Consider the following 24795-nt stretch of genomic DNA (forward strand, 5'->3'; position numbering starts at 1 on the left):
TTAGAAACAGTTCAACAACTCAAATAATTTCCTGTAATTGAAAAATTTCATAATGCAGGCACGTTTGTAGGAAACTTCGGTATATTACCCAACTAGATTTCTGACACTTTCCTGAATGTCCAGACAGTGGATTACAGACACTGACAAACACTGTAATTCCACTTTTAAAATCTGCATAACCGTCAGCTTTCCAAAACTTCTGAATTCTGACAGAAATTGAAATGCGATTGAGTCATAGGTTCTTGAGATATCAAGAGGCCCTCACTGGAGATTTGAAAAACAGGGTCTTGTGGCAACAGGGAAAAGCAAAAAGATCTATTTGAGCTCAAGCCGAGAGATGGTTTAACCAGCTTTAATCAGGAGTGCAGTTTTGTAGAAGAAGGAGAATGAGACCTGAACTATGACATTGCCACTGTCCACTACCAGCTGTGTGACCGTAGGCAACTTGCTTAACCTCTCTGTTTCCTCCCTCATAAAATGGGGATAGTAATATTTCTTCACAGAATTATTGTGAGGATTGAAGGATATAATGTAATGTAAAGCACTTGCCGCAGGGTAGGTCTGCGGTAAATAACAGCATTTTCTCCTTCTTTTCTCATCCCTGAAAATGTCCTAAGCAGATTCCACTCCTCCCGCATTCAGTTCAACAGATGGCAAATTCTGCAAAAGACCCCGAAATAAAGCCTTATTCTCAAGGCATTTTCCATCTACTGGACTTTTTATGTCCCCAAAAACGTCTTCACTGGGGGAGGAGAGTTCTTCTCTCAAATCTGCCTGAGTCTATGAAACTTCTATCACGTGGACCTCCTTAACACATCCTCTGAAAGGATACATACGATGCGACTAAAGTAAACATACAAGCAGAGAAGATTCAGGGGTTGAGGAGACTTAGAAGAAAGTGATTTAAATTGTGAGCAGTTTGCCGGCATCTATCTAGTTCTCGCAAAATAAGAATCATACTGGTGGGCACGACTGTTTCTATCACTGGAAGACGGTTCCCTAACAGTTAAGGAAAAAAGGACTCTCCCATCCACAGAACAACAAAACATCCCGCTCATTTGTAAGAAACTAAAAGGGGGACAGGGATGTCCTAGTGGGGAGGGAGTGGCCTGGGAGCTAGCCTGGAGAGGTGGGTGGGAACCAGAGTGTAAAGGGATTTGTAAATCACCTGAAAGGGGTTTGGCTTTATCCTCAGTGGAATGGAAAAGCATTAAGGGCTGTGAGGTGTGTGATTCACATGGTCAGAAGAGGTGAGAACATGACAGAGTGGAATGCAAGGACTAAGTTGGGCAAAGGGACCAGACTGAAGACTGTGCACAGGACAGAGACGTGCCAGTGTCTCTTTCATAAGGTGCCTGCTGTGTGGGGTAGAGGTGGCAGCTGAAGGCACCCTGACAAGGGCCGATGGCTTAGGACTGGGAGTGAGTAGCCTGGAAAACCCTGATGGGTACTTGGCTGCATCAAGCTAAACTGAGGAATGAGGCTGTATACGTGTAATTTATGCACCTCCTTGAACCCTGAGCTTACAAATAAATTTAGCTCCTGGCCAACAGCCTGAGCACATGTGCTGGGCTGGAGGGCTGCCACGGAGGACAACCAGAGTGGAAATTGAGAACAGATGACATCCTGCATGATCGCTCGTTGGAGAAAAGCCACCACCCACCACCAGCACTATCACCTTTGCTCTCCATCTCCAGATCCAGCCCGCTCGACCCTGGGGAGCTGAGAGCAGGCAGAGCTTGGTTTCCGAAACTCTCAAGTTACTCTGTCTTCTTCCAAGTTCACATTGACAAAATGTGTGAACTTGGGCAAATTAATCTCTGAAGCTTTCGTTTCCTCACTGTAAAATGGAAATGATAGAACTATCTACCTTATAAGGATTAAATAGCCTAATATATATATAAAACACTTAGAATATAGCCTGACACTTAGGAAGCACTTGTTCACAGTTAGCTGCTATTATTATTACTATCACAGTGACCTAATAAAGGCAGACCTCAGAGACACTGCAGGTTCGGTTCCAGACCACCACAATAAAGCAAATGTCGCAATAAAGCAAGTCACACGAATTTTTTGCTTTCCCAGTGCATACAAAAGTTATGTTTACACTATATGGTAGTCCACTCAGTGTGCAATAGCATTATGTGTAAAAAATGTACATATCGTAAAAGACTCTATTGCTAAAAAATATGAAGCACGGGGCTTCCCTGGTGGCGCAGTGGTTGAGAGTCCGCCTGCCGATGTAGGGGACACGAGTTCGTGCCCCGGTCCGGGAAGATCCCACATGCCGCGGAGCGGCTGGGCCTGTAAGCCATGGCCGCTGAGCCTGTGCGTCCAGAGCCGGTGCTCCGCAACGGGAGAGGCCACGGCGGTGAGAGGCCCGCGTACCGCAAAAAAAAACAAAAACAAAAAACGAACCATAATCTGAGCCTTCATAGAGCCATAATCTTTTCACAATAGTAACATCAAAGACCACAGATCACGGTAACAGATATAATAATAATGCAAAGTTTGAAACACTGTAAGAATTACCAATACGTGACACAGAGACACAAAGTGAGAAAATGCAGCTGGAAAAAATGGCATACACTTGCTTGACACAAGGTTGCCACAAACCACAATCTGTAAAAAAAAAAAAAAAGAAAAAGAAAAAGCAATATCTGTGAAGCACCATAAAGCAAAGTGCAATAAAATGAGGTCTCCTGTACAGCATTTGGACACGTTCATTCTACGATTATCCAGGGTGAGGGATAAATTAGGAGGCTGGGATTAACATATACACACTACTATATATAAAATACATAATCAACAAGGACCTACCATATAGCACAGGGAACTAACTGTACTCAATATTTTGTAATAACCTCTAAGGGAAAAGAATCTGAAAAAGAATATACATATATATACATGTATGTATTCCTGAATCACTGTGCTGTACACCTGAAGCTAATATATTGTAAATCAACTATACTTCAGTAAAAACAAACAAAACCCCATCATTCAGTGCACACCTTCTGTGGGTTAGATGAGAGGGATACAAAGGTAAACAACCACAAGCTCTGTAATCCAAGAGGTCCTCAATCTTTACATTTTAAACTGGAGCTTTAAATAATTCAATATTTACATTTTAAACTGGAGCTTTGAAGAATTCAATATCCCAAGATGGCGGAGAAATTTGAGAATTTCCTTGGTAAAGCCACAGTGTGTTGTGTATCAGGAAACTTTTACACAGGCAATTGTTGCTTTTTTGTCCCCTGAATGCCATGAATTTCACTTTATCCTCCCTTTATCCTCCCAGCAACCCAAAGAAGTAAGGACTATTACTGCTGCCCCTGTTTTATAGTCCGAAAAAAAAAGAATGTCATTCTTAGTTACATAACTAATAGTTACACAACTAATCAGGACAGAGGTGGGATTTGAACCGCTTATCCAACTACAGAGCTCAATCCCCAAACGACCATGTGTTATATGGTCTCTTAGAGTAATAAGATGCAGATGCCTAGGCAAGTAGAAGCTGGTATAAATTGCAGCAAGACTAGTTAAGGAAGGCATTTTTGAGAGTAAGGATTAAGACAAATGGGAGTAGGTCAGCCAGGGAAAATGGTGACACTCTCCATAAATTTAACATATTCTGTTTGGAGGCAAGAAGTCAATTAAATAATTTCTCAACATGCAGTACTGATTGCACACCCACTGGACACAAGCTATCCTGCTTCTCCAGACCCTGGAGCTGGGATGATACTTACTACCGACCTTCGATTAGTCCTGGAAACCCTACAGCACAAGGAAACCTTCTCACCAAACACCAAAGGAATGAAATGCTCTCCCCTCCACCTCCCTGGGCAACTCTGACCGCTGGGCAGCTGCTTTCACAGGCCAACGATTAGACTGGTAGTGAAGCAAGGTGATTAAAAGCTTAGACCCTAGGGGTGCCGGTTGGCTGCACTTGGGAGCAGTACCGTCTTGCCCCAGGGGATGTTTGGAAATTTGTGGAGGTTGTTCTGGTTGCCCCAGGGACTGGGAGGCCCCACTGGCATTTAGTGGGCAGGGAGCAGGGTTACTAAACACCCTGAAATACACGTGACAGTCTCGCCCGGAGAACTGTCCCATCCCAAATACCCTTAGCAACTCTGTTAAGACACCAATGGCAGACATTTCTGGGTTCCAAACCCTCCGTAGCCACTACCCATGGCCACGTGGCTGTGTTGAGCAGGCAGAGCTGTGCTCTGGTTGTAGAGGTGGGGATGCTGACACACAGCCACCTGCTCCCAGACTTATTTTCCAGTTAGAGTGAAATCAACTTTCCCTGTGGCTTCATCTGCTCAGGCTGCCATAACAAAATACTACAGGTTGAGACGCTTAAACAAAAGATGATTTTCTCATAGTTCTAGAAGCTAGAAAGTCCAAGATCAAGGTTCTGGCTGATTCGGTTCCTGGTGAGGTCTCTCTTCCTATCTTGTGGATGGCTGTCATCTCTCTGTGTGCTTATGTGACCTCTTCTTTGTGCAAGTGCAGAGGGAGGGCAAGCAAGCCCTGTGTCTTCTTATAAGGGCACTCATCCTATCACGAGGACCCCACACTCATGTCCTTTTCTAAACCTAGTTACCTCCCAAAGGCTGTGTCTCCAAATACCATCACACTGAGGGTTACAGCTTCAACATATAAACTGGGGACAGGAGCAAAATTCAGTCCAGCCATCATAGAGAGGTACTTCTTTTCTTTTTTTTAATACAAATTTATTTATTTTTGGCCATGCTGGGTCTTCGTTGCTGCGCGCGGGCTTTCTCTAGTTGCGGCACGCAGCGGGCTTCTCGGGCTTCTCCTTGTTGTGGAGCACGGCTCTAGAGCGCAAGCTCAGTAGTTGTGGCACACGGGATTAGTTGCTCCTCTGCAGCATGTGGGATCTTCCCGGACCAGGGCTCGAACCTGTGTCCCCGGCATTGGCAGGCAGATTCTCAACCACTGCGCCACCAGGGAAGCCCGAGAGGTACTTCTTACCCTACTGTTAGGGATTCATATACATACATTTTTTAAAGTATATATTGTGTTAGTCCAGGTCCTCTGAGGAGTAGATGGCAAAATGGGATTAAATATGCAGGCTTTTATTACGGAAAACACTCATGCGGGGCGGGGGGCGGGGGAGGTGGGATAGGGAAGGAGGTGGGAAAGGCTGGGAGAGCCATTAGACCACAATGCCAGTCTGACCCCGAGTGAAGAACAGAGGGATGCAGGGTAGAAAAAAGCATCCCGGAACGTGTGCTAAGGAAATTTCAGCAGGGCTTAGTGCCACAGCATCTCTTAGAAATGGGTCTACCCCAGTGTCCCTGCTTGGTCACTGGCTAGAAGCAGCCTGTGGGAAGCGCGGCTTTGGTGCAAATGTAAGGATAGAGCTTGGAATTCAGGAGTTGGGAATCACTGGCCAGTTACCATCCCTATTTCCAGAGGGCACGCTCATGGCCACTATATACATTATTAAAGAATTCCCCCACACTGAGAGAATGAAGATGCTTTGCCACATCTTTCTGAGGCTCAGACACTAAGAAAGCCTGTCTGGGGCTCAAATAAGAGCACATCCATGAAATCCAGACTCACAAAAAAAAAAAATGCGCAACAAGAGCCAGTGGGATTCAGGATCCAGGCACCATGGAAATGTATGGCATTAATGTTCCTGTAACAGAGGATTCTGCTCTGTGGAGGAAAGGCAGGCTGTGAGAAAAGCCCTCTTTGGATGCAAGGTCTCCCCCCATCCCCTGCAAGTGACAAAGCTGAGCACACTCTAAGTACGGCAAGAACCCCCATCCCTTATGTTTTTATTTTGCTTTAACTAGCACTTCTTGGACTGGTGTACATTTGGAAGTAAATCTGATTAGTTTAATCTCAGCACAATTAAAAGTGACTAAATGCTCATATTCTGGAAGCCATTTCCAAAATCCCTGCAGCCTTTTTGTGCGTTCCCTAAGAAAGAAAGTTGCCATCATTTGCGAAAGGTAAGTAGGGGCTATTAAAGAAAGGACACAAATGAACCTATCTCTGAAACGGAAACAGAATCACAGATGTAGAGAACAGACCGGTGGTTGCCAAGGGGGAGGGGGTCGGGGGAGGGATGGACCGGGAGGTTGGGGATCACAGATGTGGGCTTTTACACATGGAATGGATAAGCAGCAAGGTCCTACTGTATGGCACAGGGAACTATGTTCAATATCCTATGATAAACCATAATGGAAAAGAATATATATAAAAAAAGAATGTATAAATATTGATATATATATATATCTGAATCCCTTTGCTATATAGCAGTTAATTAACACAGCATTGTAAATCAACTATACTTCAATAAAAAAAATTGAAACGATAATGAAAAAAAGAAAGGAGGGCTTTGGAATTGTTCCATTAGGAAGTTGGTGCTGCCTGCTTACAGAGCACGTCTCATCCCCAAACCTGCCGGGGCGTCCCCATAACTGCTAGAGTCTAGACCAGGGCTTGGCAAACTACAGCCCCTGGACCGAATACAGATGCTGCCTGGTTTTATAAGTAAAGTTTTATTGGAACACAACCACACCCACTTGTTAATTCTTGTCTGTGGCTGTTTTCACTCGACAACAGCGGAGTGGAACAGCTGGAACAGGGGCTGTGTGATAAACACAAAGCTTCAAATGCATCCTATCTGGTTCTTTAAGAATAAGTTTGCTGACGCTGGTCTAGATTATTTCCAAAAGGCAACTGGAGGGGAAAGAGAGAATACAGGCGAGACTGGGAGGAGAAAACAGTATATACTTGAAAGATTACTTAGCCTCCACAGCAATCCAATGAGGTTGGCATGAAACATGAGCAAACAGGCAGAGAGAGCTTGGATGACGTGCTCAAGGTCATACAGCCAGTAAATCATGGAGCTGGGATTTGAACTCAGGTCTGACTCCAAAGTCCAAGCTTTTCAACGTTTTCCCACTTGTAGAAGCCATGTGTCACCAAGGGGCAACCTCAATATGACTTCGCACCCCAGTCAAAGAAAAGTACTCTTTAATATGGAAGTTCTCTGAAGACTATGTTGATTTTGAATGAAGGCACCTTTAGCCTAAGAAAAGCCATGTGCTTGCTGTACAAACAAGGCTCTCAGACGAGTCCATCAGTGCTGCAATCTGGTCACATCCACACCATGGGGAAATGGTGGAAAGGCAACTACTCAGGACTGTGTCCCCTGTAACAGGACCATTTGTAAAAAAAAAAACATGAAAAAGTGAGTAAAGTTTGCCTTAAAGGGCCCTGTCTTTCCTTTCAAAGGTTCCCATGAATGACTTCACATTCCTGGGCCTCAGGTGCCTCACCTTTAAAATGGGGATAATTAAAGCCCCTCGGGTTGTTCTGTTCTGAAGATCAAACGAGATAATCAACATAAAGCCTTGCTCACTTTCTGGGACATAGTAGGTATTCAATAAAGGTTACCTCCTTCGGTTCTGAGCTGCCCCAGGCAATGCCTGCCTGGACTTGCTTTTTATCAAAAAGTTCCCAAATTTAGTCTATTATCCCCTGAAGTCAGACTTACTGGTCTCGTGCTCCATTCCTTTCAGTCTTCGATCTGCTTTAAACAAATTATTTCTAGGGGGAGGGGGTGTGGGGAGGTAGATGAATATATAGTTATTGTTTCTGAAGGCACTGAGTAAGACATACGTGCCTCAAAGTTCCACTAGTGCCTCAAATTCAAAACGTGCCAAAGATTATTCATACTCCTCTCCCTCAACCTGTTCCCCTCCAACTCCCCCACCCTCGCCTTGTACAAGTACCTAGTGATACCGCCACTGGCCTGGGCTTGAACCTGGCCGTGGCCCTTGGCCCCGGCCTCTCGCTGGTGCACTGCGTTCACCCCTCCCCAAGCCCTGCCACTGCTCTGCCTCTGCCCCTGTTCCCATCACTAGGACTCTCCTGGTCCATTTCCTAAGTAGTCTCCTGCCTCCAATGTCCTCCGCTCTTCAAGTGACCCGACCCAGAGCTGTCGGAACCAAGCCTGGCGGGCTCAGTGCCAGCACAAAACCTCCTGTGGCCCTCCAGGGTCAAAGTCCACACACTTGGGCTTAGCCCCCAGGGTTACCGTGACTGCTGCAGCTCACCTGGCCACTCTTAATTCCATTACCCTGACTATGGTCAAGGGCAGCCTTTAAATATTTGATGGCCAGCCACAGATGCTGACTGACATTAACCCTTTCGTTTCTGGCTTAGGGGAAGGTCTGGTGGAGCACTGACTCCCCACCTACCAACAGGGCACATTTTCACACTGGATGACTATTTGACCTCCCTGTGGCCAGACAGCTTTCACCATTCTCCTAACATACCCTTTACATTTCTCTCTGCTCCTTCATGGACCATCTTAATTGCTACGTTCCCCACACAGTGCCATATGGCAGTCACCTTTCTCTGTTTTTCTGAATTTCCATAGCATTTCCCTAACATGCCTCTGATGGGACACAGCACTTTCTCCTCACTTTATAGGTACCGGCATACATGTGCTATATCCCCCGCTAAGATGGTTTGCAAACTGACAACCCACAGACTTCACTCAGCTTGCAGAAACTTGCTAAACCCAAAAGTTCTTTTTTTTTTTTTTTCAGTGAGAGATTTCAGATTTCAAAACTCTGTCTTTCTGGCTTCTCGTGGAGCAGGGGCGAGCCGGGCCATACAGGGCTTGTCTACTATAGTAGCTATGATCGGCTGGACCCGTGCAGCAGCCACGCCTGCAAGGGGATGGAACTCTCTGTTTCTTCTCAATGCCCACCTGGCCTACTTCACTCCTGTTCATTTCCTGCCTGGTCCCCGTCAGCATGTGAGTTTGCAGCCCTGCTGTACCTGTAACAATTTTAAGAGCGGAAAGAATCCCTTTTAATTTTCATATCGTGTAAGGGTTAAAAGCACGGACTTAGGACCCAATCCACTTAGGGTCCTGCTTAAGGCTGATTCTCACTAGCTGTGTGACTTTCAGCAAGTTATTTAACCTCTCTGGGATTCGGTTTCCTCTTCTGTAAAATGTGAATAATAATACTGTACTACCTGCTCTGTGGGATCCTTGTGATGATTAAATGAGTTAATACATAGAAAGGACTTAAAACAGTGCCCAGTATATAGGAAGCAATCCAGGGTCAGCTTTACATATGAGTAATAGTTGCAACAGAGGGGATAAAACATTCCTCACAGGACCTAGCACACTTAGTAGGTATATAAGCATACTGGGATAATAAATGAAGAAATGAAGTAATATTCACAACAGCCTTGCAGAAACTCTGGGCTAACCCAGATGAAGGCCTGATATAATGGAATGCCCATCAACGTGGGTAGCTTGGATGAAATATTTGAGGAGCTACTGAAATTAAAGGGATCCTTCAATTCTGGCCTGTGAAAAGACACCTATACACATATTCAAGAAAAACACAAGTCATTTGGTTGCACGTTGCAGATTATACACTAATAACCCAAGTAGCAAATAACGTATCAATAGGATTGTCTGAATTCCAACCACTGGCTCTGCTCTATACAATTTCTATCCAGAGGTGCTCAGGGTCAATATGGCAGAAGGAAAGGGGATGGCTTAGAGTCTTGGCGTGGAAGTGCATCTGCAGAAAAGCTCATTTACTCAGATTGTAAATCCATTTGGAGTGGCTGGAGGAGGGTTAGTTGATGGAAATTATGGGAGAATTAAAATTTCCTCCCTTCACTGAAACTCTTGCAGGTACAACTTTCAGCCTACATCAGTGATCATATACTTGTCGAAGGCACTAAGTAGTAATGAAAATAATACCTACATTCAAATACAGAGAAAGCAGACATCCAGCTTCTAGAAACATCCAGGTCTCTGCAATGTCTCTTAAAGGAAGATGTAATGGAGTATACAAGGGTGTTCTTGGCCCTATCCCTGAAACCGTGGTTAGGGATTCTGATTAAAAAGTGATTTGTGTCCCAATGGTGGATTCTTTATGGATGAGGTGTGGCTAAGCTCAAACCAGAGGAGGGGTACTCAATAAAAGAAACTTTATCGTCCTTACATAAGTCCAACAGCTGGAAGAGATTTTATACCCTTTCTCATTAAGGTAGATGCTTTTTGCTTTTTTTTTTTACTGGAATTCCTTCAGGAATGACTTCAGGGAGAATGATGTCAGTGGATCATCATCCCTGGGCCAAAAGTCCTTCCTTCCAACAACGAGACCCCAGCACTCCACCTAGAACGGATCAGCAAGAACTGGGGGCCTCTGTCCACAGGCTACAAGACAACCCTGACACAGAGGAAAGGTGAGCTGTGATGATTTTGAAAGCTGAAGTCTGCCATAGTCTGAAATTCGTGTGATAACAAATTCTCAGCCCTGAATTTGGAAGATCTCCAAGGAAATTTCTCTCCAGAGTGTCAAAGGATGCCAAGAGAGATTACAACGTCTGGGACCACAGCTGAACATTTGAAGGTGATGATTGTTTAGGCAAGTGATTTGGGGAAAACAAAGTCAAGCAGAGTGGGGGGAGGGGGGGACTGATGGGGCAGAGAGAACCACCAGTAAAAGCTGAGCATGCGAATCATAACTGGCCAGGGGCCAAGTCCAAGTACCTGACAGTGAAGTAAAAGAAAATGGGCAGAGAGGGCAGGAGACCTGAGTTCTGGTCTCAGCTCTGCCACCTCTCTTCTACGTGACCTCCATGAGATGCTTCTATCGACCTTGTTTTCTTCCTCTCTAGTACGGGAGGGTAGAGATTAGGTTAGCAGGTAACTCTTAAAAGCCTTCAGGGACCAGGCTGGGAATGTGGATGTGTGGAGGAGCTTAGGTGAGGCAATAAGGATGGCAGGGAATGGTGGTGACTGTGGCTAATCAGAGTGCACGCTCCTGGCTAAAGGCTTTCATGTGCCTTGTTCTTAGAGCACTGTTCTAGCTAACACACCTCTGATCCGGTGTGGCCTGCTGACTATTATCTTTAGACTCGTGCATTGGATGATGACCACGCTCTGCTCTAATTCTCTGGGTGTCTGAAATCCTAAAATGGGTCCAATAATAGACACATACACTCTTGGCTCAAATACAAAGGAAATGGAATTGTGGACTATTTGGATTAAGAACTTGGGCTTTGGGCTTCCCTGGTGGCGCAATAGTTAAGAATCCGCCTGCCAATGCAAGGGACACAGGTTCGAGCCCTGGTCCGGGAGGATCCCACATGCTGCGGAGCAACTAAGCCCGTGCGCCACAACTACTAAGCCTGCGCTCTAGAGCCCATGAGCCACAACTACTGAGCCCGCGTGCCACAACTACTGAAGCCCACGTGCCTACAGCCCATGCTCTGCAACAAGAGAAACCACTGCAATGAGAAGCCCATGCACCGCAACAAAGAGTAGCCCCCCGCTCGCCCCAACTAGAGAAAGCTCGCACACAGCAACGAAGACCCAACACAGCCAAAAATAAGTTAAAAAAAAAAAAAAAGAACTTGGGCTTTGCAGTGAACTAGGATTGAGTCCCTAGCTCGGTCACTAATGAGTGGTCCATGCTTCCTTGCTTGTACTTCCGAAATTCAGCAAAATTGAAAATCAAAAGGTTTTCTGTAGGTTTGTGGAAAATTCATTTGGTGGCAAAACTGACCTGAACTATTCAGAGATATTATTTATACCAAGGGTCAGCATTTTTTTTTTTCTGTAAAGGGTCAGATAGTAAGTATTTTAGGCTTTGCAGGTCACAACTACTCAACTCTGCCCTCTCATGAAAGCTGCCATAACAAATAGGTGTGACTGCATTCCAATAAAACCTGATATACAAAACAACAGGTGGATGTGGCCCACCTGCAGTTTGCTAACCACCGATGTATACAATTTAGCATGAATATTCATACATTTTGCTACAGAAATATTAATGATTCTGATTATGGGTACTCTCCTGGACACCTGTGCGGTTATGATAGACTGAAAAATAGCCTCCAAAGATGTGTATGTCCTAATCTCTGAATTTTGCAAATGTGACCTGATATGGCAAAATGGGCTCTGCAGATCTGATTAAGTTCAGGAACTTGCGATGGGGGGAGGCGACCCTGCATTATCGGGGTGGGTTCAGTGTCATCCCATGGGTCCATACAGGAGGGAGGCAGAAGGGTCAGAGCCACAGGAGATGTGATGGTGGTAGCAGAGGTCAAAGGGAGAGAGGGAGACTTGGAGATGCTGTGCTACTGGCTTGGAGACAGAGGAAGGTGCACAAGCCAATGAATGCCGGTGGCCTGGAGCGCTGGGAAAGCCAAGGAAGCAGATGCTCCTCCCCGCCTCCAGAATGAACACATCCCTGCAACACCTGGACTGTAGGCCTCTGACCTCTAGAACTGTAACATAATAAATGCGTTGTTTCAAGCCATTGCATCGGTGGTTATTTGTTACAGTGGTGATAGAAACTAATATAGAGATACAGCATAATATATGGTGTGGGCACGCAGTTTCCTCTCTAACATAGAAAATGTATGAATATAAAACTCTTGTCCTAAGAGTGCCAGATAGTGGCTTGTGGATTTGTAGTGGTAGGATCTATACAATCTCAGGTGAAATCTCAGGTTCCCCGTGCATAAGATGGGTATAAAATCGCATCTTCCCTCAAGATCATTATGAAGGACACGGGGAATCTCCTCCTAGATCCCCCTTCAAGGAAGGCCTTGATGTCCAAACTGCTGGAAGTGCTGTTGGTGGTCGACCGAAAAGCCCTCAGCCCCAAAGGGACTACCTCACCAGCAAAAGCACTTGAGGGCGGGGGCATATCTATGTCTGCACAAGGTGCGGGTTCTAAAGGCCTGGCCGCTTCCAAAAGGCTGAGAATCAGATTTTCCAACTGTCAGCAAACATTTCACTCTAAATCTCTGAAACTGGGCAATCAATGTGGGTATTGCGAAATAATGTGCTGAAGTCATAACACATACCTAGTCTTCCAATATCTGGGTGGAGCTGAGGATTATAACACATGTTTTAAATGAAATGTAGCTCACTAATTAATTATATAAATTCAAAACGTAAGTATTAAACCACTACGCTATTCTGCTGTGATGATGGTCAAGCCTCACCATGTCCGTGACATTCAGCAGGAAAATAAACTATTTTCAGAGACTGTTTTTCCCCACCGCCAGCACCAAGTAAAGCGGTAAAAATAGCTCAGTAGCCCGGTCTACACCTGATGAAAATGATCCGCATTATTGCTGAGGATTCTCAGATCCAAGGAGCCTTTCTTCACCCCTTCCTGATCAGCTAATAAAAAGTTTGTAAATCGGTGACCTTGACAAGTGCTGGAGTATGAGTGGGAGCAACAGAAAGCATGTGAGAGAAAGAATGAAAAAGGCCTAGACAGGCAGGTCACGCTTAAATATCAAGTCATTCCTCCCAAGTCTTTGGTCTTTAATAAGAGGATGGCAGATGTACAATTTGACTGTTGACCTTTGAAACCGAGAGCAAGCTTTCATAGACAGCATCTCACCTCTTATCCAACAGAGGGAAAGGCTTCTGTGCTCCAGAAAATGGAATTTTTGTCTGCCAAATTAGACCAGCCAGAGACCGCTTATCTTTAAACCAGTGGTTCTATAAACTGTAGTTCCCACTTAATGCTGTCACAGATCTTTGTAGCCTCACATTTCTTTTTCAAAGCCTTCTTGAATATCTTGCACATAAAGATGACCTTTAGACTCCATTTAGCAAGTTCTTAAATCTATCCCATCCCGCTGGGATGTGGGTTGGAAAAGTGTGAACTTTACTATTAATTTCAGCAAGATCCGTCATCTCAGTTAAGCTTCTTTGTTAAGGGCAACAGAACCCAGCTCTGCCAACCTAAGTGAAGAGGAACTTATTGAAAGGATGTCAAGGGCTCGTGGACTTGGTAGGAGACTTGCATGACTTATAGGGATTTGTGATGGAGAGGAACCAAGGAATTTTCACAATGCCAAGGAAGCAGGGAGGAGAGCTACGGTCTGGAACCTGGAATAATCTGGTCCAAATGCCTCTAAGTCCAGGAGAGACTTCTAAGCTGTTACACTGCTTAAGACGCGGAGTGTGCAGAGAAAGTGCTCGGGGAAGTCAGCTGAGAGGTTTATCCTCTCTCTCCCACCTCTCCCCATCCCTTTGCACCAACTGGAGTGGAGAGAGCAAGGATATGACTTTCCCAGTGGAAAGTGGTCACCAGGAATTGCCCTCTACAGAAGCTGCTATGAACATGCACCTCCACCCTTTTGGCCTAACCCAGAAGTTACCTACAGGTTCACCTGTATACAGAACTACTCCTCTCCCTGGCTACTGGACCACCATCAATCAAGGCAGGACAGGACTTGGAAGATCAACAACCCAACCTCCTTGCCCCTCAGAAAGAAATTCTGAAGGGTATTCCTTCTCAGAAGGTCAGTGTGACTGAGGCCAGGTGCACACGGTGATAAGCTCAGCTTTAAAGCCATGGAGGGATATCAGCTTCCTCCTTTCCAGGTCTCACGTCCACATTGTCTCAGTGCTTCCGGGAATGTTTTCCCAATTAAACCACTTGCACTCAAGTTCCTGTCTCAAGGTCTGCTTTAAGGGAACCTTAAAACGAAGACACAACCAGTCTTTCTGCATAAGGGGAAAATCAAATCTCTAACAGAAACTTGAATTGCTATGAGGTAAAAGGAATTGATGATGGGCAACCATAGATGACAAATAGTCACCACATCCATTAACAATAATAGCCAAAAAAATGTTTTTAAGATTATAAAAAGGGAAAAATATTACAGGAGATGTTCCCTGTTAGAAGCTTTACTTCAGCAACGATGAGTTGAGTAAGATTCTCAAGTCTCATCATGTCTTTTAGAAGTACACTTGTAATAGTTGTTATCCATTGCTAGGTAAAATATTACCCCAAACCTTAGTGGTTTCAAACAAGAAGTATTTACTATATCATGGTTTCTATGAGTCAGGAATTTGGGAGCAGCTTAGTTGAATGGTTCTGGTTTGGGGTCTCTCAAGAGGTTGCCATCAAGATGTTAACAGGGGCTGCTGTCATCTGAAGGCTGGAGCAGGGTCTCCAAGATGACTCGGCTATTGACAAGAGGCCTCAGTTCCTCACCACATGCACCTCCCTACAGGACTGCTTGAGTATTCTCAGAACATGGCAGCTGGATGCCCCACATGAGTGATCAGAAAAGAGCAACATGATGGAGGTTGCCATGTCTTCTATGACCTAGCTTCAGAAGCTACATTATTCATTGCTGTAGAATCCAACTGGTTATAATGATACAATCAGCCCTATCAAAGTAGAAGAGGTCTATACAAGCATGTGAATATTAGGAGGTGGAAAAGGCTGTGGACTATTTCAGAGGCTGCCTATATAGGACCACTTTCCTCTAAAGCAGTCAATGAATTTTGAAGTCTTTATGAAACTGACCAATAGATAAACAATTCTATAGAGGAGCAGAGTCAGGGACTCCCATCCCACACCCAAGTGGTCCACAACTAGATGCCTGAAGGTAACTGTTTAATACAAAGCCAAACTGTTTTGTGAAAATAAGGACCTCAGTACAGTTCATTTCCCTTGCACTTATGATTCTGGCCTGGAGTCTGAGGATAACCAGATCACCAGGGTTGGAACCAAAACGGGACTCGTGCTGGAGAGTCTTGTGTTTGGATAGCCCATCTCTCCCCTGCCAATTCTTCCCCCTCCTCCTCCATGGGGATCAGATCCTAAACTCCAGCATGAAATAAACAAAAGAGAAAAAAATTCCTTTGTAAGTCCACCAGAACCTAGTAAAAACAGAGCCATATGCTGCAGAACCCAATCCGGAAATTCCAGCTTAACATAAAAAATATAAAATACCATCCTCAATGTGCCAAGCTTTTATAAGGAAGATGAGTGAGTCTGCCAACCCAAATAAGAGGAAAGGCCAAATGAGTTAGAGCGCCAAGCAGATTTCAGAACCACCCCTCCCCTCCCCAATCCTAAATCCAACGTAAGGAAGGCCTGTGGATAACGGCCTGGGAGACTGTCTTTTACCACATTCCTTTTACTCACCAAGAGCCCAGGGTTCGATATGTGTGTGTGTGTGTGTGTGTGTGTGTGTGTGTGTGTGTGTGTGTGTCAGTCATAGATTATAATGACCCAGAGCTCAAAGGGAGATTAACATCATTACCTGAGAATCAGCCCCAAAAAACAGATTCAACCTAGAGCACTTCCCTCCATGAGAAATGGAAATTACAGAGATATTCGGAAAAGCATAAATTCATGCAGTAGCAATATCGTATGCACTGATTGAAATAATGGGTCATTTCATTGCAAATCTGTGACATAAATACACTGATTCAAATGACAAAATGCCAGGCATACACAGCGTAACAAAGCTCTTTCACAGAAATGTCTACTGTGTGCTCTCTGGGTCCCTAACTCAGTAACTGGCACTGCAACCACGTGGTTGCTCAAGCCAGAAAACTGGGAGGCACCCTTGACCTTCCTCATTCACAGGCTCATGCTCCACTTCTAATTCAGTATCAAGGCTGCTACATCCTATACCTTTCTCAATTTTTTCCATACCTCTCCATCTCCACCATCCTACTCAGGTCTTTTGTGCCTGGAGGGCTGCAGTCATCTCCACACTGTTTTCCCTGGTCCTATGCTTGTCATGCCTCTCCCCCAGAGTAGTTAGCATTAGTTTCTGCTTTAAGAGACAAACTACAAATAAAAGTGTAGGAAGGTGTGAAGATTAGCAATCTGAGGTTGGTATAGCACCATGCCTCAAATTACCAGAGACCCAGCCTTCTTCGTTCTTGTGTTCTACTGTGCAGTTTCTGTTACGAGGTCACCTCACGGTTCAAATAGCTGCTGGAGCTCCAGCCATTACATCTGCATTGAAGCTAGCAGGAATGAGGAAAGGGTTGAAAAAGATCATGCCCTCTCCTTTAAAGGACACTTCCCAGAACTGTACATACAAACCTTGACACTGCCTTGTCTATAACTCAGTCACGTAAACCATATCTGGTGGCAAGGGAGACTGGGAAATTTAGTCTTTATTCCAGTCATGGGCCCAATACAAATCAGAGCTGCTATTACTAAGGAAGAAGAATAGAGTAGAAATTACGAAGAGAATAGAGCACAATGGCAATTTCCTATCAGGGACTTGATTCTCCCCTTACATACAGCCTGGTTAAGATGTCTTAGTCTGGGTTCCCCTAAAGCAGAACTTAAGACAGTCTCTGCTCTTCTGCTTCCATAATCACCTCAGCTAGCACACGCTCTTTATATGTCCTATGAAGACATGCTCATGGAGGCCCCCTAGGCCATGGTGAGGAGTTTAGTTTGACTGCACAACAGGAAGCACCATGGAATTTTAAGCCTAAGAGTGGCATGATCAAATCTGTGGTTTTCACAGGTCACCTTGGTCATTCTGTAGCACAGCATGCAATAAGGTGAGCACAAAGCAGGGAGACCACATAGGAGGAAACTGCAGTACCTCAAGGGACCCTGATGGCATCTAGATAAAGGTGGTAGAAATACAGATGCTGAGATGTGGTTGAACTCAAGTCATATTGTGGGGATAGAGCCAACCGTACTTTCTGATAAACTGGATGTGGGTGTGATAAGATGACAAGTGCTCAGAAAGGCCCCAGGATTTGGGAGGGACTGGCTGGGGGAGGCACAAATCAGTGGAGGGAAAAATCCTAAGTCCTTTTCTGGATGAGTCAGCAGTGCCCAGCAGGCATCCAAATGGAGCTGTCAGGTAGGCAGGTGATTCATGAGTCTGGTGTACAAGGGTCGGGCTGGGGCTAGAAATATATTTTTAGGATTCTTGAGCAGCACATGATGGCATTTAAAACCATGGGACTGGGTGAGATCACCTATGGAAAGTACAGATGAAAGAGGAGGAGGGGAGGGGGGAAGAGGGAAGGGAGGAGGGGCTATGGACAAGGCTTCCAGGCACTCCAACACATATCAATGCTGAAACCAAGCACATGGATCCCGGGAAAACTCAGTGCTCTCATCTGTAAAATGGGAACATGTCTGGGAAAGTACATGGGACACCACGCAGAGCTTTATAAGTGGAAGAACACAGTCCTTATTTCTGCCTCAAAAGGTAAATAATTTGAAACAATCAATTACCTTTATTCAGTCAATGGAAATGCTTTATAACCATCTGTTATAAAATTAAGTTGTGGGACCTCCCTGGTGGTCCAGCGGTTAAGACTTTGCCTTCCAATGCAGGGGGTGCGGGTTCGATCCCTGGTTGGGGAGCTAAGATCCCACACGCCTTGTGGCCAAAAAAAAAGCCAAAACAAAAAACAGAAGCAACACTGTAATAACTTCAATAAAAACTTAAAAAAAAATTAAGTTGTGGTTTGGTTGTGCTTAACATAACTCTGTTTTGTCCTTGCATTGTTTTTTCACATTGGTTTACGCATTTAGGCATAGCCCATGAAACATCATATAAATGTAAAAATTCTTATTAAAAGTGTTCATAAAACTTCCTTCATAGTTCTCTTGTTTTATGTAACAAATGCCATCCCTACCCACTCCAGGAAAAGGGATTTGGAAGATAAACATCTTAGAGAAGGGAAGAAAATTGTATTTTTTTTTTACATTGAACACTAGACACCACATTTAAAAAAATTTTTCCTGCATACCATGATGAAAAAACAATGAAAAGGAAAATGACTAACATTTCTTGAGCATCTACCACATATAAATCACTGTCATGATTATTGTACACATTATCTCATTTGATTTTTCCAACTCTTGTACCATGTAGATTTTAGTAAATGCATGTCACAGTGGGAGAAACTGAGGCCCAGAGAGCTTGGGTAACTTGTCAAGCTGGACAGTGGCAGAGCTGGTTTGTAAACCTGGATTAAGTTGGCCCTGAAGCCCACACACTTAACCTTTCAGTCTACTGTTTCATAATTGTGATCTATGTTACTTCCGCACTATGCTGGTTTCCTATTGCTGCTGTAACAAAAACCACCACAAACTTAGGGACTTAACACAACACTAATTTATTATCTTACAGTTCTGCAGGTCAGAGGTTCAAAAATGGGTCTTGTGGGCTAAAATTAAAGTGTCAGCAGGGCTGTGTTCTTTCCGGAGGCTCTAGGGGAGAATCCATCCCTTGCCTTTTCCTGCTTCTAGAGTCTGTCCACACTCCTTGGCGTGTGGTCCCATCCAGCAATTAAATCACTCTGGCCTCTGCTTCCATCATCACGTCTCCTTCCCTGACTCTGACCCTCCTGCCCGCCTCTTACAAGGACTCTTGCAATTACATTGTGTGCCCACAGGAATAATCCAGGATAATCTCTCCATCTCAAGAGCCTTCGTTTAATCACACCAGCAAAATCCCTTCACCATGTAAGGTAACATATCTACGGGTTCCAAGGATTTGATGGGGACACGTTTGGGCGTCATTATTCTGTCTACCCCACCACCTAACTGTACTTTCATATTCCCATCTTGCCATGTGAAGAGGAAATTGTGATGAAGCATTTTGAGGTCTTTGCTTAGTGTCAGGTCCCCTTTCTGGGCCTTTGCCCCCCTGGATCTGTTCGGATTTTGGACACAGGAACCTGGGCCGCATGTCTTGCAGGAGCTTAGTCTCCGACCAGGGATCAAACCCAGGCTCCGGCAGTGAAAGCACCGAGTCCTAACCGCTGGACCACCAGGGAATTCCCTGACTCTGATTTTTAAACCACCACCTCCTTCATCCCCAATAAAACGACCCAGCCAGCTCCTCACCGGCCCTGAACAGACCCTGCCCTTTCACACCTCACTGCCTTTGCACACACACCTCCCCCTTAAATGCCCCTGGGCTTCTTGGCTGGATGAGAACTGACTTATCTTTGAAGATAGGCCATGTATCACATTCTTCAAGAAACCTAGATTGAATCCTCTCGTCTGGATTAATGGGACTGTCTTCTGGGTTCCCAAAAACTGTGTTTATAACCATTTACAGGCAGGGATCCTTCAGCTGCAAATGTCTAAGCCCAACTTAAACTAAGGGGATTTGGGGAACTTTACCAACTCATGGATCTGACATTAGGAGTGGGATGAGCTTCAAGCACAGCTGGATCCAGGGTCTTAGACAAATACTGTCGGTTTCATTAGTTTCCTCCGTCCGTCTCTCTACATCTCCCCACCTCTTAGTTCTGTCCTTTTCTGCAGGTCCTCTTCTATGCAGCTTGGAACAATGACTGCCATCTATACACAATCTCAGGGGAAAACAGCCCCCTCCCCCCGCTCTCAGCACACAAATGTCCCTCCCGGGGAGGCATCACTGTCTTGGCTTCTGCCCTGCCCATCACTGGGGAGATTAAAGTTCTCCTTCACCGGCCACCCTAGGTCACAGGCCCGACCCAGCACTGAGGAGGCAGGGCGCTTCAGGCCAGCCTCAGGAGGACCCACAGCATGGGGGAGGGGATACCCAAAGAAACATGCTCAACAGACCAAAATCACACGTGCCACAGCCCTCTGCAGCCTGGGGGTCCTGCTCCCCCCTCGTGTTTTCCTTTACCTGTTTATACCATTAGCTGTCACTAAGTATCTCTGATTCTGTTACTGAACACATACTTTTCATTCATTCATTGAACAGATATTGACCAAATGCCTACAGTGGGCCCGACGCTGGGCTGGGCACTTAGTCAGACCCTTATTCCTCACAACCGCCCTGCAGGCTGGGTGCACTCATCACCCCAACACCAAAGATGGAGGAAGTGAGGCTCAGAGACGCCATGTGACACACAGCTGGGGTAAATTAAAGGCAGAATTCGAAGCAACGGCCATTTGACTTGAAAGACTAGCGTCTTCCCCCTCCCCTGGGGGAGCTTAGTTCGGCCAGAGATTCAGTCTCGTTCACCTTTGCTCCAAGCCCAGCATCTAGCCCGTGGCCAGGCACCTAGCAGGGGCTCAGTAAACGTTAGGCAAACGTGGGAGTGAGTAAATGAAGGGCTGTCACTCCTCCAAGACGCTATGGTCCTCTTCTGAGATATTGAAAAAGGAGTTGGAGCCGACATTGTGGGACCACCCCCCTCCGCCGCCCCGGCCCCAAGAGCAACTTAGAGTGACGAGTGATGGAGGGGAGAAGAGGGCATAATGGCTGTGTCTCGATTTCGCTGAGATCCTCTCACTTATTCTGGGGAACGTAGTGGTAAGGACTGAGTTATGCCCCCCTTATTCATATGTTGAAATCCCAGCCCCCAGTACCTGAGAATGTGGCCGTATTTGGAGATGGGGTCTTTACAGAGGCAAGAGGCAGTCCAGTCAAAATGAGGTCATGAGAGTGGGCTTAATCCATATGACTGGTGTCCTTATACAAAGGGGAAATGTGGACACAGAGATACCTTTAGACGGAAGAAGATGGAAAGAGACATGGGGAGAAGATGGCCATCTATAAGCCAAGGGGAGAGGTTTGGGCCAGATCATCCCTCAAAGCCAACCCTGTAGATATCTTGATCTTGAACTTCCAGCCTTCAAACCGTGAGACAATCAACTTCTGCTGATTAAGACAACCACTCTGTGCTACAGGAAACTCTGTACATAGACTATGAGTGTGTGCCTATACACACACACACACACACACACATTTTTTCATTAAAAAGAAAAAGCCCCTAGTGAAACAATGAAACAGTAATGGACACTTAGCAAGTAAATCAAATTTCATTTATAGTCATCACACCCTCCCCCAACATCATTAGAATAAATGGGCCCCATTTAAAGGAAATAGAAGGAAAAAAAAAACCCAAAACTTTCTCATCTCCCAGCTTCTACATAAAAGTTTCACTCAGGGGAAACCACCATATGAAATCCAATTTTATTTGGGTTTTACTTGGAAACGGCCTCACCGGAATGCAGCAGTGGAGCAAGAAAGAGAGAAAGATGGCCTGGAACCCATTTGTGTGCAGCTGTCCCACAGGGAGCCTAGGCAGCAAGCCAGGAGCTGCAGAGGCAGAGAAAGCCCACGAGGGCCACCAGCCACCCCAGTTTGCCCGGGATGAGGGTTTTCCGGGATGTGGCACTTTCAGTGCTAAAACTGGGCCGGTCCCGGGCAAATGGGATGGTTGGGCTCCTTCCAGTCCTTTGCAGGACTGGCAGCTTCTGGAAAGAGGCTCTGGAGTCAGCCGGCCTGTGCTGGGACCCCGAGGCCCTGCTTCACGGCAGGGCAAACTATCCAACGTGTCTGAGCCTCTCTTTCCTTACCTGTAAGGTGGAGATGGTAATAGTTGCCTCAGAGAGGTAGTGAGAGACAAGGCAGTAGCCTCTAGCTGCACCCATGGTGAGCAGCTGTGTCTGAGCTCTCGCCCACCTGCAGGGCCCACGCCGCTCTCATGCAAAGCCAAGCATCCTTCTGCTTTAGGCTCCAGGGCTTTGCATGCTGTACGAACTTGCTTGGCCAGGACTGAAACACAGGCCAGAATGGCAGAGGACTCAATGGCCCTGGATGCAACCTTCCACCAACCAAGTTCAAAAGCAGTGGATGAGAGCTCTAACCTCCTTGCCTTTCAGGGGCTATGTTTTGGAGGTGTTTCTGTGCTTCTCAGAGGCCCCACTGCAATATGGCTCTGGGGCTTACAGCAGCACACTTGAGAAACCCCCTTATCCTGGCTTGATCTCCTTCTCCATGTCACTCTCCCCACATCCCATCCTCACCCCTGCTTCTGGAGATCACCTCTCAAAGAAATCCCCTGCACCCAAATCCTTGCCTCAGGCTCTGCTTTCAGCGGACCCCATACTTAGAAAGATAAAAAAAAAAAAATCACAAGAAGGCTTAGCAAATGCAAGTAGGCATTAAAAAATACCCATAGATATTATTATTCATCTGGGGTCTAGAGCTGAGGAGGGCTGGGAAATCTTGCTTCTAAGGTGAGCCATCTCAGGGACCTGGCTGGTTTCCAAAGGGTTGGATATTCTTTCAGTGACAGACCTAAAAACGGACTGAGTCCTCCTGCAGACTGCTGTCACTTGGGTAAGCCACAATGTGTTCGAAATGGAGATGCCTGGTAGAGCTTGAGGTACTTCATCAGGTCAGATGAGAAATCTTTCCCCTTCAAAACGTACAGAACTGTTAAGTGTGTAAAACTACAAACCTTCCCCTGTAGGTTTTTACATCCTCCATGTAAGGCTGGGGGAAGGAAACAAAGAAGTCTACACAACAGCCAGACACAAGGGTGTGCTACTTCCAGTGGACAGAAGGATTTTTATTGTACCTTTCCAATGTTCATTTAGCTTTTTATACAAATGGCTATAGGCAAGCGACCTTAGAAGAGAAAACGTTTTTGAGATTTGCAATGAGAAAAGCCTTTTGACATTAACTAAAGACTGAAGTACACAGGTTGGAAATGGTTCCAGGGTGTTTGGAAACCTTGCTAAACTAGCTCCAGAATCAGACGGGATTCAAAAGGAACGACACAATGGTTTTCCACAAATGGCCATTTAAATATAAACCATTTACCAGAAGTACTTCCGCCCACCATTTCTCCAGATGCAGACTCAAGAGTATTTTAAATTCAAGCGCTTCAACTGTGGCTTGATTCGTATTAGCTGTTAAAAGATGGTGAGCACTGCCTAGGCTCTCTGGCCAGCAACGAAGAGCCATCTCGAAGGGGGGTTGCCAAGGACTTGAGGGGTCAGAGACCAAGGGGGTTCACCTCCTATGAACAGATGGAGGAAGAACTTTTTAAAAGCCCGGGGACCGGGACCCTTAAAACAGTACTTCTCAAACTTTCATGTACATTTGAATACTCTGGGGAAGCTTTCAAAAAATGCAGATTCTGATCCAAGTGGTCTGGGTTAGGGCCTGGGAGTCTGCATTTCTAACAGCCTCCCAAGGTGATGCTGATGGCTGCCTGACCGCACTTGGAGTAGTAAAACTTTCAAGACAAGGGGCTGTATAACTGACTCCCTGTAGTCAAGATGTCTGGGCCAGAAGTTTGGTTCCCCTGCTGGAAGCTTGTTAAAGTTGTCAAATCACCACTCAAGGTCTGTGTGAGACAGCCATCAGGGAGGGGTTGGAGGCGGGCGGAGGGGGGAGGGAGGAAGAGAGAGAGAAGAGAGAGAGAAAGAGAGAGAGAGGGAGAGAGAGAGAGAGAGAGAGGGAAAGACCATATGTAACTCTTTCTCCTTCAGTGAAATCAGAGAACAGAGCTAATTTCTCCTGCTACTATTATGATTTCCCTACTGAGAGATGCTTTCATAAAATAAATACATTCTTAGTGCCCATTTCCTAAGTAAACTGTCAGCACCCAGCCCCTGTTAGCAAGAGAACCAGGAAGTGTTAGTCCTGGAAGGACCCCTAGAGAGCAATTTATCCAATTCCCCCCCAATTTCCCCCAAGTATAGGGTCTAGAAAGCACGCTTCAGGGGAATCAGACTACTGAGGAAAACCTTTCAAATGAAACCATTATGAGAGGAGCCTCAGCCTACCCATCTTGGGGTATAAATATGGATCGTTTTTACTTTCGCAATTGCTGCTACTGCCAGTGCTGTGGACACCCATCCCCGGCTGGCCCTGCTGCCCCAAGTGGTAAAGGATTCCTTAAATGACTTTGAACCTCATTCGGTAACTCTGCCATCACTTCTGATCATTAACGCAGCCTCACTTTGCATCGTAAGGCTTAGCCCTACTCACTGTCAACCTTGATCTGGCATTTGACAGGGGCACTAAGAGTGGTCTCGGGGAGGGCGGTCTGCGTGTGGCCAGGGAGGCTGTCCTCCCTTTCACACAGCCTGTGGGTGATGGGGAGTGAGGAGGAAACAGGCTCCCTTTCCCGTCCCAGCCTGGCGGAGGTTGTGGTCCTTTACTTCGTTGTTGTTTCTGGGTTCTCTGTAGGGCAAT

At 45.7% G+C, this 24795-nt stretch overlaps 1 long non-coding RNA gene across 1 annotated transcript; it reads left to right on the top strand.

Annotated features, from left to right (window-relative positions):
• The first annotated feature begins 5212 nt into the window (after window positions 1-5212).
• On the top strand, window positions 5213-7259 carry LOC113628103 (uncharacterized). The gene is made up of 2 exons (XR_003435885.1): window positions 5213-5987; window positions 6953-7259. It is a non-coding gene; the product is annotated as an uncharacterized LOC113628103 (long non-coding RNA).
• The last annotated feature ends 17536 nt before the right edge of the window (window positions 7260-24795 follow it).

Source organism: Aethalodelphis obliquidens, unplaced genomic scaffold, assembly GCF_003676395.1.
Source record: "Aethalodelphis obliquidens isolate GAN/ISIS:26980383/991018 unplaced genomic scaffold, ASM367639v1 scaffold22, whole genome shotgun sequence".
NCBI classification, from domain to species: Eukaryota; Metazoa; Chordata; class Mammalia; order Artiodactyla; family Delphinidae; genus Aethalodelphis; species Aethalodelphis obliquidens.